The sequence below is a fragment of the Pangasianodon hypophthalmus genome, chromosome 2 (genome assembly GCF_027358585.1).
Source record: "Pangasianodon hypophthalmus isolate fPanHyp1 chromosome 2, fPanHyp1.pri, whole genome shotgun sequence".
Lineage (NCBI taxonomy): Eukaryota > Metazoa > Chordata > Actinopteri > Siluriformes > Pangasiidae > Pangasianodon > Pangasianodon hypophthalmus.
Window position 1 is genome coordinate 2,982,547 of NC_069711.1, and position 13,365 is coordinate 2,995,911.

The 13,365-nt window shown below is 39.4% G+C and overlaps 2 non-coding genes across 2 annotated transcripts; both read left to right on the plus strand.

The window, feature by feature from the left end:
- Positions 1-5,971: 5,971 nt before the first annotated feature.
- On the plus strand, positions 5,972-6,044 carry trnaf-gaa (transfer RNA phenylalanine (anticodon GAA)). Its single transcript has one exon. It is a non-coding gene; the product is annotated as a tRNA-Phe (tRNA).
- A 1,494-nt stretch (positions 6,045-7,538) lies between these two features.
- trnaf-gaa (transfer RNA phenylalanine (anticodon GAA)) lies at positions 7,539-7,611 on the plus strand. The gene has a single exon. It is a non-coding gene; the product is annotated as a tRNA-Phe (tRNA).
- Positions 7,612-13,365: the final 5,754 nt, after the last annotated feature.

Sequence of the window (13,365 nt, forward strand, 5' to 3'; positions counted from 1 at the left end):
CTCATTCACCTAATTAGAGTAAACGCATTTCATTTAAACTGCTCAAAGTCAGAGAGGCCAATTAAATCCCTCCTGTGTTCCTCTTAACACCAATGCTTTCACAACGTCGATCGAACTCTGTGACTGAGCCACTCAGTAAGATGTCTCTTTAATTAGTAAAATGGTCAGCTCTTTAATCTCTCTGTTAGAGGTGTGTATTAATCTTTAAAGAGTGCAGGTCCTCAGTTATTCTCATTATTAGTGATGATAGTGGCACTCCACAGGTGCACTTTAATAACCTTAACATATATTAATGTTTGATGACACACACTGACATTTACAGGAGACTCGTTCGAGATGCAGTAATGAAGACTCAAGTCTAGCTCTCAGAAGCAAAGGTGCTAAATGCATCTAAAGACATCAATAAACCAGGTTAGGTCTTTTTTCTTTTTTGATTTATTTTTAAATCAAAATCTCTTTTATTACAGATATCCATCAATTATAAAACTGAGCTTTCGCACAAAGCTGCAAACAAAAGTGATAAATATGTTTTAAAAAAGCCACATATATTGGTGTCTACAATGTGTTTTTTTTGTTGTTGTTTTGCACAAAATATACCTTTAATATATGTTCTACAACAGCGCTGTGGAATTCTTGATGCTGATTGGTCAAAAGGTGTTGATTAATTTTCTATAACAGCATCGTAGTTGCAAATCACGTGTATATTAATGTACTTGTTCTATTATGCTATCGTTTCCATAGTAACTACTTACACAGGGACTTGTATGGCGAACATGCCACATAATCTAAGGCTAATAATGAACAAATTAAAAAATGTACGTTTTTATTTAACAAATGCTAAATGTTGTTCTGGTAAGGTTTCCTGTAAACAAATGCTTATTTAACATTTATGGAAGGAGACTTCAGTTAGAGGTAAAGCTGTAACTTTACACTGTACTGCATCTTCAGGATAGAGGAATTTCTCAGTTATGTGATTAGCTCAATTTTTTGTCTTGTTAAATTCAAGAGAGAGAAACAAAGAGAGGCTGGTGAGGGACCAACTGTTTATAGCTGTTTTAACATCAGTGAGAACAGGAACTAACTTGTTTAACAGAGGTTTCACAACATTAAACGTAACTATAAATGGATCAAAAGTATAACATGTAGTTATTAAATTAAAAATTGTAATTGTTGGCAAATTCCTGGGGTATAAAAGGAATAAAACACTTCAGGATGTGCTGTTCTTGGAAAATAATCAATGTCTAGGTGTTAACACTAACTATGCTTCATCACACCACCATGTTGTTAATTATTTTACCATAACAGCACAACACTGAATGTTTTATTCCTTGCTTAATTTAATGGCACAAATATAAAAGGGGTGGGGATATAATGAATAAATTATGAAGGGGTGTGGTTAGTCAGTCATGCAGCCACAATATCCAATCAAATCCACTCCTCTTATTCCTTATAATAAGATTTATGTGCAATGCAGCAACATTTTCAGAGTGACATGATTAGATTTCATCTCTAGCTTTCATGTGGATATTTTATGATGGAAATAACCACCTGACTGACAGAATGAATTTATTTTTTGTTCTCTTCTGGTTTGCTTTCATGGGTCATTCACACGTGTGAGTCTAGGACACAGTGTTCCGTGCTGCTCCATGTGTAATGTAGTAACGAGGAGTACGGCTCTTTTCAGTGAGTCAGAGCCCTCAGCTGAGCTCATCAAGAACAGCTGGCCTGCTGCCAAGTCTTCTTTTTTCTTATTGTACTGTGTGTGTTAATAAATGTGTGTTTAAAAAAGCAAGGTTCTATGTGGCTGCATCATAATAATTGTAAAAAAAAAAATATATATATATATATATATATATATATATATATATATATATATATATAAGAAGAAGAAGAAGAAATAATTAAAAAAATAATAAAGTGCAATAAATAATAACTGACAAAAAAGGAAATGGAAAATAATAACAATAAAAAATATGAAATATATAATAAAAATATTCACAAAAAATGAAGATGATCTAAATAATAAATAAAAATAAATAAACATTAAATAAGCAATTTAAAGGTTGTGTATGAGTAAAAGAAAAATAATAAAAGGTAGTTAAATGCTAAAGTGAAAAGAAAAAGAATACGGTAAGTGTTACAGAATTAATGCCTGTGCTTAACTTCCAGTAAAATAGAATTTGAAGCAGATTCCTGCCATTTTTTCCTGATAACTGTTAAAACATATACACACACACACACACACTACATCAGTCAGACCTTCAGACTGCCTCAGTCATACACACAGGAGAGTCAAACACACGTCTATTTAACATTCTCACTGGCTCTAAAGCATAGTTTTGTGCCCAAACAGCTCAGATGTTGAGTTTTACTGAATGAATTTCAGCCACGGTTGCACTATATGTGATTAAGAATGTTAGAGAAAAACAAACACAGAATACAGATGATCTTTCAGCAAGAGCACCACAAAAAAATTCAGAAAAGAGAGTCAGCTTCCAATGTTGAACTCAAAAAGAGTCGATTCAAAGAGTCGACTCGTTCACAAATGACACATCACTAGTGCACTGATGCATAAACTGATTCATATTTAGTAGCTGCTTTGTTCTGAGTTGTTTGTTCCTGATTGTTATGGATAAAATGTTTCGGTCAGGAGCTTTATACTCTATATCAGTAATATTCATCTGATTTAAAAATAAAAACAGCTAGAAACATTTTTTACTAGCATTTTACTGGCTTTTATTATTTGCCTTAGTTTTACTGGCATGTTACTTTGCATAAGATTTTTTACACACTTTTATTATATATTTTATATTTTAGATAATATATATATTTTTTAAATTATATTACTCTTACACCGCAATTATTTATTGCATTTTTAATTTTTTGCCTATTTTATTTTTGAATGCCTTTTGTTTCATTTATTTCTCTTTTCTTTATTTCACGCTGTAAAGCACTTTGAGCTGCATTATAAATGTATGAAAGATGCTACATAAAGCTGTTTTTTTATTTATTTATTTTTGGTACATGGCTTTTAAAGGCTGAACTTGAAGTCAGAAAAATAGCATTTTGATGTTGTGTGTTCACTAACATGAGGTCTCAGCAGGAACAATATTACCTAACCCTAGGTAATATTAGCACCATCTAACACTTCTTCCACATCAGTGCCTTTATTTCTGACCAAAAAAATAGCAAAAGGACAGACAAAGGCAAAAAAAATTTGACTTACATGGCCACATCAGCAATATGACAGCATTATATCAGTAAATTATGCTTGCTGTGACTGTGGGCATGATGACATGATGACAGCTGCATCCTGAATGTTTGATTAGCAAAGCTTAAAATACATCCTCACCCACAGACAGGAAAAGATGATGTTTCACTGAGGACATTACATCATTTTATATATACAAACACCTGCAGGATGGGCACAAGCACTCATCCCTCACCTCCCTCACCTCCCGTCTGTCCCTCCCCGATCACTGAACCATGACAGAGAGAGTAAACGAGAGTCAGGAGAGAAAAATCAAAGATTACTCAACGTATCTGATCTAAATATTACCATTCACTCCATTCAAACAGTTCAAACTCTTTCTTCTAAGATGCCATTTTTAATCTCATCTGTTCCATTTCCTGTCATTTTCCTCCTCTTTTCTTTAATGTAGCCCTCCCTCTCTCTTCCTTCATCTGCCTCTGCGGGGGAAAGTCACCTTGGAGGAGAGAGAGAGAGAGACTGAGAGAGAGAAGGGAGAGGGAGAGAGAGAGAGAGAGAGAGAGAGAGAGAGAGAGAGAGAGGAATGCTGTGGGGGTGGTGGAATGAGGAGTCATGTGGTGCGCTAAAGCATCAAAAACAGGATAAGCTCCAATTGTAAGCAGCATTCTGTAGAACTGTTGATGTTACATTACAAACCCATGATACAGGAAACTGTAAACTGACAGGTGCAATACGCATAAGTAATTACCTGTAAGTTCATTTCTGATCATTTCTTCATCTCTTCTCCCATTTTTTAAAATCTCTTTCTGTCTTTTTTCTCTTTCTCTCTCTCCAGGCTAGGAAAATCCTTTCTTGCAAAGATTCAGTTTTATTTATGTACTGCTTTTAAAAACAGACATTGCCACGAGGCAGCTTTACAGAAATCCAGATGTAGATTTAGATCCTTAATGAGCAAGGCAGAGGTGAAATCGTTGAGGAAAAAAAATCCCTGAGACATGAGGAAGAAACCTTGAGAGGAACCAGACTTAAAAGGCAAAGGCAGCTCTTACGTATAAATTTGCATTGTCCAGGTGAGATTAAGCACTAAAGCAACGGGGAGATTTGGACATTAACTGTTTATGGGAAGTGGGTCTATTTTAAAAAAACGCAATATCAGCCTGCCACAGCGTTGTTCAATGTATGTGTTAGTCAGTGATATCTGGTGATTTTTAAAATAGGGGAAGCTGTCTCTCAGTCAATCACTGAGCACTTTATTAGGAACTGCTGTGCACCTGGACATTCATGCAATTATTTAATCAGCCATTCATGTGGCAGCAGTGCAATGCATAAAGTCATGCAGATACAGGTCAGTAGCTTTGGGTAATGTTCACATCAACCATCAGAATGGGGAAAGAATGTGATCTCAGTGGTTCTGACCGTGGCATGATTATTTGTGCCAGACAGGCTGGTTTGAGTATTTCTATAACTGCTGATTTCCTGGGATTTTCACACACAACAGTCTCTAGAGTTTACTCAGAATGGCGTGAAAAACAAAAAACATCAAGTGAGCGAAAGTTCTTGTTGATGAGAGAGCTCAGAGGAAAATGGCCAGACTGGTTCAAGCTGCCAGGAAGAATAGAGTAGCTCATATAATCACTTTTTAAACACACAAAACATCAAACCTTGAGGAGGATGGGCTACAACAGCAGAAGACCACATCAGGTTCCACTTCTGTCAGCCAAGAACAGGAATCTGAGGCTGCAGTGGGCACAGAACCACTAAAATAAAAAAAAAAATCGACTGGTCTTTTTCCAGTCTTTAACTGTCAGGTTTCGGTGATCCTGTGCCAACTGTAGTCTCAGATTCCTGTTCTTGGCTGACAGGAGTGGAACCCAATCAATCATCGTTTGAATGCCGCAGGCTATTTGAGTCTTGTTGCTGATCATGTGCATCCCTCCATGGCAACAATTTACCTGTCTTCTAATGGCTACTTCCAGCATGATAATGCACCATGTCACAAAACAAACGTCCTCTCAAACTGGTTTCATGGACGTGACAATGAGTTCAGTGTTCTTGGGATGTGGTAGGGAGATTCACTATACTATACACCTTAAAAATCTGCAGGATTGCGTGATGCAAACATGAAGTCAACATGAACCAGACTCTTCACAACATCTTGTGGAATCCATGCCATTAAGAATTAAGGCTGTGTTGAGAGAAAAAGGAGGCCCTACCCAGTATTAGTGTACTGTTCCTAATACAGTGTTGGGTGAGTGTATGTCTCATCAATAAAAAAATAATACAAGCAGGCAAAATGAACATATTTTAATATGCTTTAATAATAATAATTCAAAAAATAATAATAATGAATTTTCCTGACTTGAATGTAATAAGTTAATAAGAAAGAAAACTCCAGAAAGTGTGAACCTCTCTTTGCTGAAAACTGTCTCTCGTAAGAAAGCTTAGAAGTTGCAGTTTGATCTTTCTCATCTTCCTCATCTCTAAAGTTTGCCGCTTAAGTCTTGTGTGTGGAAACTGAATCCTGTGTCTTGTGGTGTTGTTAGATGGGTGATGTATAGTCTTTGGACTGCGAATATGTCTGTATTGTTAGGTTTAATCGTGAAGGATGGCACACAAGTGACAATTTCCTTTATTGTCATGTACTGTCTGATAATATAAAGCGATGACTATGACTAAACCTGTTCCACCGATGTGAAATGCTAAACGGCAAACGCTAGGACGTGGACACATTTATGGACACAGACAGGTCCTCAATACGGTGCCGAAATAGCTCAGTTGGGAGAGCGTTAGACTGAAGATCTAAAGGTCCCTGGTTCGATCCCGGGTTTCGGCAGCTGGGGCCAAAACTATTCTTTTCTTTAATACTTTGTACTTTCAGCCTCAGTATTTAAACCCGCAAAACACAGCAACTCCCTGTAACAATGTACATGTGTACACATAACACTTTTACCTTGTCCTAGAACCTCAAATCTTATGATTGTGTTGGTGTTTGTCTTATACTCCTCTCAGTATCTTTTGTATGACTTGATCCAACGTGCATGTTTACCTTTTTCTGCGTTGTGCAGTTTTCTTTCTTTATTCATTTAGAAATGTATTTATTCATAATGCATTCGACTTGTATTTATTAAATACATTTATTTATTCATAATGTGTAATGCCGATTGCTTTAAGACTACACGGGAAGCCCGACATCGCGTAACATTTGCTCAGATTTATGAGAAGAGACTTAAAATTAAACAAACGAGTAGACCAACGATTCCGACCAAGATTTTAATTCAGTGGTCAAGGAACCCTGAGTGCAAATGCGCATGTGCGAAGACAGCTGCGCTACCTACGAATCACCACCAGAGGCCGGCGCTGGACCAACAACCCGAGGGTTGTTGTGCAAAAACGCTGTGCATTTGCTACCTCAGTATTTAAAAGTGCCAAACACAATGACTAGCTCTAACAATGTACATGTGTACACACAACACTTTTACCTGGTCCTAGAATCTCAAATCTTAAGTGTGCTTCCATGTTTTCTCTTAATAATCTGATTTTATCTTTCTCCTCTCCATTTTTTTCTTTTACATGACTTTCTCCGACATTTCTGTTGATCTATTTATGCTTTTGGCAGTTTCCCTAATTTATTTATAAACGTATTTATTTACGATTCGTTCGACTTTTATTTGAATTGTGTTAATATGTTTTGATTCAATGGGTTGCTAGATGCATTTTGATGAATTGTGTGGGTAAATTTGTGTTTAAGGATTTGGAGGCAAGAATTGTGGGATATAATTTAGAGAATTGTGTTTTAGCAGTTTAGACTGACCGGAGTGACGTTTTGTGTTGATGACATTTCTTCCTGTCCACGGGTGATTGGTTTAAGACCACACAGGAAGGCCGACTTTCCCTGAAATGTCCTGATCAGTGTTGGTGGAATTGAGTATTTGTTTACATTGAAAAAATGTGTTGTTTGTAAATGTGTGTGTCAGTACTTTGTTTGGCTATATAGAAGCTTAGCTGGCTTTTGGGCTGAAATGGCTGACAGTGTTAATGCTTAGCTGATTTAGCAAAAGTGTTTTGATGTTGCTAGCTTTGAGGAGAGATTTAAAATGAAACAAAAGGCCAGAGAAATGTCCAAAGTTTGAAGTGAAAAGTCAGGGAAGACTGAGTGCAAGTGCGCATGCGGCGGAGTTTGCCTATGGCTGTACTAGCTACTAATTAGCACCAGGGGACGTCGCTGGACAAGAGTTGAACAGTGCAAGTCGGTTGTTGTCGTCTCCTTTTACAGGCGCGGCAAATTGAAAATGCACGCACAAACAAAGGGTGTCGCCGCGTTGCCTCTGCCGAAATAGCTCAGTTGGGAGAGCGTTAGACTGAAGATCTAAAGGTCCCTGGTTTAATCCCGGGTTTCGGCAGCTGGGAACAAGCCCTTTCTTTCAAACTGTGCATTTGCTACCTCAGCATTTAAAAGTGCAAAACACAACGACTAGCTCTAACAATGCACACGTGTACACACAACACTTTTACCTGGTCCTAGAATCTCAAATCTTAAGTGTGCTTCCATGTTTTCTCTTAATAATCTGATTTTATCTTTCTCCTCTCCATTTTTTTCTTTTACATGACTTTCTCTGACATTTCTGTTGATCTACTTTAGCTTTGTGCAGTTTTCTTAATTTATTCATAAATGTATTTATTAACGATTCATTCGACTTTTATTTGAATTGTGTTAATATGTTTTGATTCAATGGCTTGCTAGATGCATTTTGATGAATTGTGTGGGTAAATTTGTCTTTAAGGATTTGGAGGCAAGAATTGTGGGATATAATTTAGTGTGACAGAGTGAAATATATGTTCGTATAATTATATTGAGATTCATACATCTGTAAAACATTGAAAGAATTCTGTATTCAGGCTATTTCAAATCCATTTAAAAAGGTTCATCAAATGTAAATATGTTATTTAAGCAGTTTTGGTTAATCTGGGATCAATTAGTTCAGTCCAACAAGTTGTGCAATTGATTACTGCTGCCTGCCAAACACTAGGGGGAGAACTTGCAGTGTTTCTCCTTTATGCATAAAGTTCGTAGTGGAGAAGCATCGTGAAGTGTGACTGATTAATTCGCTCTCCGTTTTCAGGGATGTAACATTTGGAGGCACCGCTGGGATCTACTCTTCGGAGGGCGGTCGTCACTTACCTGGCAGACAGCTTCTGATGCAGTACATCCCCCCCTAAAACAACCCAGATCAACAGTGGAAGTGGAAAGAGCTCCTGCAGTAAAGGCAAGAACGAGACAAAAGAACCGTAGACCTGAGGCCACAGAGATCCAGTGCGATTCAGAGTGCACCGAAATCATCTTCCAATGTGCTGTCAGAACTGAAAGAACTGAGAACTGATGTAGCTTCACTCAAAACACTCAGTGCTGAAATAACTCACATCAGAGAATCGTTACAGCAACCAGCTTTTGCCTCACCACAATGTCCTGTTCCTGCACAGGGAGTCCCTGAAAGAGAAATCATTCAGTGTCAAGTGCAGCCATATTGGCCATCACCAGGCACCAACCAAATGAGAGTGAATACTCAGTTTCAACCCCAGTATACACCTCGACAATACTATGCACCCCCTACTCGTTCCCAAGCAAGAAAGTGCTTTAATTGTCAGCAGCAAAGAACAGAGGACCGTTCCATGCATTGTTTTAGATGTGGCAGTGGTGAGCACTTCCAAGCAGGATGCAGGATCCGTGGCATTAAACCTTCAAGAGAGAGTCCTTTAAATGGAGAGCGGTTACTTCCGCGGGACAGGGAGTAACCAGGTCCACTGACCAGTCCCAAAGATGTGCAGCATGTGAAAAAACAGAGAAGCAAATGAAGCAGTGTTCACGATGTAAAAAGATAATGTATTGTTCTAAGATCTGTCAAGCTCACCATTGGACTGAACACAGGCGAACTTGTATCAAATCACCAAGACCAGTGTCAAATTCCTACCTGACAATGAGTGTCCATGCCCCCTGCAGTCCTCGAGTTAACCAGCATTCCTCTGTGACATCACTAGTTGGGAGGCAATGTCTTGTTAAATGTTACCTGCATGGCCATCAAATTCAAGCACTGTGGGACACTGGCTCTCAGGTATGTGTCATTGATGAATGGTGGAAACAGGAATACTTACCAGACGTCCCACTGAGAGATGTTACAGACATTCTTGAGTCTCAAAATACTTTGAACCTCGTGGCTGCCAATGGTATTGATATACCCTACATTGGATATGTTGAAGTGACTTTCAGACTAGCGTCACAGACGTCTCACCATGCCGAACTTGTCATTCCCATACTCGTAGCAAGGGGTCAAAACCTCTCTAACCCTATCATAGGTTTCAATGTGATAGAACAAATTGTGAACTCCATTGAACAAGTCCAGCCAAGTACTGTGAGCGACAACATACTTGAGAGGACAGTGAAAGCCGCATTCCCCAGCCTAAAGAGGAGCAAAGTCCAGACGTTCATCAAACTTGTGAGTGCAGAGAGCTCATGTGAATATGCAGTAAAGACCATGAAAGGACATGTTAACGTTCCCAAACGTAGTACTGTGCAGGTTTCATGCCGAGTGTACATGCAGTCGGTTAAGGAGGACAGCACACTCATTTTTGCTGGGCAGAGGGGCTTGAATTCAAAGAAAGTTTAGTAAGGCTGAAAAGAGGGGCTCCAACAAATATCACAATTGAGGTATACAATGACACTGATCATGATATCACTCTGATGGGCCAGACTCCGATTGGCACAGTACAGCTTGTCAAGAATGTCTTCCCTGCTAGTATGTTTGAGGTACCAGCAAACTCTACCGCTGTTGGGGTATGTCACACCCAGGCTGTGGAGAACTGTCACGACAACACCAATACTGATCATTGGGACCCGCCAGTCGATGTCAGCCACCAGAGTAAACATCAGAGACAGGTAGTACAGCAAATGTTAAGAGAAGAGTGTCATTCATTCTCTAAATCAGACAACGATATTGGGTGTATCAGAAATCTGCAGGTGAGTATATCACTTAAAGATGATGAGCCAGTCAATCGCACTTACACGTCTGTGCCAAAGCCCCTGTATCGTGAGATGAAAGAATACTTACATGACCTCATAACACAAGGCTGGATTGAAAAATCCAACTCCTCCTACTCGTCTCCAATTGTTTGCGTGAGGAAAAAAAGATGGCAGCCTCCGTCTATGTATAGATTATCGGGACCTGAACAGAAAGACTCACCCAGACAGGCAACCAATCCCGAGGGTGCAGGACATTATGGACAGCCTTGGTGGTAATTCCTGGTTTTCTTCATTAGATCAAGGAAAGGCATACCACCAGGGGTTCATGTCTAAGGAAAGTAAACACCTAACGGCTTTCGTGACACCCTGGGGCCTATATCAATGGGTGCGTATTCCTTTTGGGCTGATGAATGCTCCTGCAGCTATCCAGCAATGTATGGAAGTGTGGCTTGCGGGATGAGATCTGCATTCCATACCTCGATCACACCTTGGTGTTTAGCAAGTCCTTTGAGAACCACGTCCAGGATGTAAGGAAAGTGTTGCAGAGGCTTAGGCAACATGGCATCAAACTTAAACCGAGTTAGTGTGAGTTCTTCAAACCTGAGGTCCGCTACCTGAGTAGAATAATCTCTGCAGAGGGAAGTAAAGTTGATCCTGCAGATACAGAAGCTGTCAGATCCCTGAAAGACAAACAACTGAAGAATGTGGGTGAGCTGAGGAGAATTTTGGGTCTGCTTAGCTACTACAGACAGTACATTAAAGATTTCTCTGGCATAGCTAGCCCTTTGTATGACCTGTTAAAAAGTACTCCTGAAGATAATGCTCATCTGAAAAATAGTCTGAGACAATCAAAGACAAAATGCATGAAAACTGGTGTTCCATCGAGTAAGCCCATTACCTGGACTGAACAACATCAGAACACTCTTGAACAACTAATCGATTGTTTGCTCCAGCCCCCTGTATTAGCTTTCCCAGATTTCTCACAGCCTTTTATACTGCATACAGACGCATCAGCTCAAGGCTTAGGTGCAGTGTTGTACCAGAAACAAAACGAGAAACTTCGTGTGATTGCTTATGGATCCCGTACTCTATCTGCTGCGGAGAAAAATTACCACCTACACTCAGGCAAGCTAGAATTTCTTGCTTTGAAGTGGTCAATCACTCAAAAATTCTGTGATTATTTGTATTATGCTCCCACGTTTACTGTATATAGCGACAACAATCCCCTTACGTATGTCCTGTCAACTGCCAAATTGAATGCTACAGGGTGTAGGTGGGTGGCTGAATTGGCAGATTTCCACTTCACGATCAGATATCGCCCAGGCCGTGAAAATATTGACGCTGATGTGTTGTCCCGGTTGCCCCTCGATATAGGTACTATGATGAGAGTGCTCTGAGGAGTTGTCGTCAGACATAATAGGTGCAACCATTCAGGCTGTAGAAGCTCAAGAAGGACCCAGCATCCCATGGTCAGTCTCAACCAACTGTTCACCTAGTCAGACCTGTCCAGCAGTCCCGACAATAACCCTTTTGTCTGCGAATGTAATGAAGGATGCTCAAATAAATGACCAGGATATCAGTCATGTATATGAACTGTCTGGAACAAAGCCAAAAGTGGAACAGCTCAAAACATACAGCCTAAAAACAAAATGTCTGTGAATGGGGAAAACTTACCATTAATCAGGATTGTATCCTCTGCCGAACCACTTCCACACGCACACAGTTGGTCCTGCCAGACAAATATAAAGGAACAGTCTTACGAGAGCTTCACAATGAAATGGGCCATCAAGGTACAGATCGTACTCTCTCACTCATCCGTGAACATTTCTTTTGGCCATATATGCAGGCAGACACTGAGTATTATGTCACAAAAACATGCCGATGCCTAAAACAGAAAAAGCCCTGTCATGAGACAAGAGCCCAGTTAACAAACATGGTTTCGACTCAGCCCTTTGAATTGATTTCTATTGACTTTCTCCATTTAGACCGGTGTAAAGGGGGTTTTGAATATATACTTGTGATAGTAGATAATTTCACCCGCTTCGCCCAAGCATATGCCACTACGTCCAAGTCAGGTAAAACAGCTGCAGATCGCATCTTCAATGATTTTGCCTTAAAATTTGGTTTCCCTTCTCGCATCCATCATGATCAAGGTGGTGAATTTGAGAATCAGTTGTTTGAACAGCTCCAAAAATACTGTGGCATTACAGGCTCCAGAACGACCCCATATGACCCGCAAGGCAATGGCCAAGCCGAGCGTTTTAACAGGACATTGTTACAAATGCTAAGAATGCTCACCGAAAGCCAGAAATCTAACTGGAAAGACTCCTTGAATAAGCTACTGTATGCTTACAATTGCACTCGCTCGAAAGTCACAGGATTCTCACCTTTTTACCTATTATATGGAAGGGCTCCAAGGCTACCTGTCGACATGTTTGACATGCCTTTAAACTTTGAAATTTTGAGAATACCATGGATTGTAGTCTTGAGAGGCTGTTGAACCTTTGAAATCCAAGGAAAGGATGGACTATTGTTTCATGCCTCTTTAAAATTTTTGCACTTTGAGGCACGTATGGACTGTTCTTTTTCATAGACTGTTGCTTTGAAAGTGAACTATTAAGTTCAGGACAATCCATGGACTGTTAAAATGCTGAACTGTTACAAGAATTCTGGGACTACAAAATGTGTGTGAAACACAAAAGGGACTGACAAACTCTTGTGCTGAGAGAGTCTGGTAATGTCGAGACGACATTTATTTTTGTAGGGGAGTGTTTGACAGAGTGAATTATATGTTCGTATCATTATATTGAGATTCATAAATCTGTAAAACTTTGAAAGACTTCTGTATTCGGGCTATTTCAAATCCATTTAAAAAGGTTCATCAAATGTAAATGTGTTATTTAAGCAGTTTTGGTTAATCTGGGATCAATTAGTTCAGTCCAACAAGTTGTGCAATTGATTACTGCTGCCTGCCAAACACTAGGGGGAGAACTTGCAGTGTTTCTCCTTTATGCATAAAGTTCGTAGTGGAGAAGCATCGTGAAGTGTGACTGATTAATTGGCTCCCCTTTTTCAGGGGTGTAACATTAGGGAATTGTGTTTTAGCAGTTTAGACTGACCTGAGTGACGTTTTGTGTTGATG